This window comes from Morone saxatilis, unplaced genomic scaffold (assembly GCF_004916995.1).
Source record: "Morone saxatilis isolate NCDOM2014 unplaced genomic scaffold, NCSU_SB_2.0 Contig4, whole genome shotgun sequence".
Lineage (NCBI taxonomy): Eukaryota > Metazoa > Chordata > Actinopteri > Moronidae > Morone > Morone saxatilis.
In genome coordinates, this window is record NW_023339984.1 from 15743111 (window position 1) to 15744964 (window position 1854).

A 1854-nucleotide genomic window follows, 5' to 3' on the forward strand; every position below is an offset into this window, starting at 1 on the left:
ACATGGTGGTAAATTTAGATTTTTATTTATTGTCAACAGATTTGCCAACCAATAGAGCCCTATGGGAACCCGGAAATGTGGATCACCCTAAAGTTTAATGTTAGAAATGTTTGTGGGAACAGCACTTGAAAGACAGAAAATGCCAGATTCTAACATATGTTGGCCAATTTGCATAATGTGCATCTCCTATGGTCGGGTGATTTTGGGTGTTACTAAGGATGCTGAATCCATTTCTGACCCTCTTCTCTGGGGAAAGTGGGGTCGAAGAAAGTAGGGGGGTTGCACTATATATTAAAAACATCATATTGCCATTATTTTGAAAGATATTGTGATTTTTGCTTCATAATTTCCACTGACAAAATAATGGGGGGGTCTGTAGCAAAGAAGCATGTTTTCTTAAATCTGCAGAACAACAAGATTTGTGGTCCAGGGCGCCTCTTTAGAACTACAATATTACCTAATGTCACACAATTATCTAAAAACAGCAGCTCCTGCCATTTAGAAATAGCCTACTTGATAATATTGTGTTTAATGTGCAGCCCTAGGACAAAGTGCATGACATATGACAATATAATGTATTATACAGATACATTAATGCATGTAATGTCCGATTCCCATTCCAGTCTCTTTATAGAGTCTCATATTAAGAAGATATTGAGGTTGGAATCTTAGAAACGCCCCATTAACTTACACTGGCACTGAGGTGTCATGTTACCCACTGACCCAGTTTATCCCTTACTGTTTTCACCTTCACAGTCAACGTTAATTAGCCACACAATGGGGGCAGATTTCTTTACAGTCGCTGTTATAAACAATACACTTAAGTCCAAATCACAGGGACGCAGATAAGCGAGACACAAACCTGCGCAACAGGACAGGAAGGCGGCGGCAACCAGGAAAAGACGCACGGCAAAAGCACCAAAACGCGCACAAAGCATATCTAAAGCAGGGTTTTTAAAAAAGAAAAGAGGAATAAAAGGAGTGTCTAAAACTTAAAAATTGGTCCCATCCACTGAGCTGGCAGCCTGCTGATGCTGAAGAGGGGGGCCAATCTACCCCGAAAGAAATAAGGACTACTAACAAGCCTCTTTATGAAGATCGATTCTGGCGTCAATAAATCCAGAAATCTGGTCCTCTCCTCTGTGTTCGGCCCATTTGTGCTTCATCAAACAGTGGATTTATCTCGGTATAATGCACACGACGCCACTCTCGGGTCTCCTCTCTCCTTCGCTCGTGTCAACTACTGCGCATGCGCAGTGTACCGCCCACGGACTGGTAATGTGACACTTACATCATGAGATGTAACAGAAGTACTGTTTCTACTAAGTGGAATTTCTGTATGAAGGCGGTTCAGGTTTAAAATCACTGCTCTGACTGAAGCAAAGAATAAAGTCTGATTGTAGTTTAAAGCTTTAATAGGTCACTTTAAAAAAAAAAAAAAAATCATCTGTGGAAATGACAGCTTCCTGTGGCTCCTCCCGGCACTCCTAATGGCATTTGCAAGACTCCAACCTCCATAGTAACTATCTTTCTAAACTCTGATTGGTTGTTATCGAGGAGCTGGAGGAGCCAGATTTTTTCACAGATTATCTGTCTCATGTACGACTGTCAGGGTATAGCAAATATGCCCATAAACCTACTACCTACTGCAGCTTTTTTAAAACACTGAGAGAAGCATTTAGAGGCCGCAAATATCTTTAATGGCGTTATCTTGAGATCACTGGTTAGTTATTTTTTTATCTTTAGATAATTTTAATATTGTCTCCTGTCTTTTGTCACTGAAATGGCAGCTTCCCCTTTATTAATGAGGACTTAACTGATGTCTTCTATCCGCTGGTGAACAACTGGTTGCCT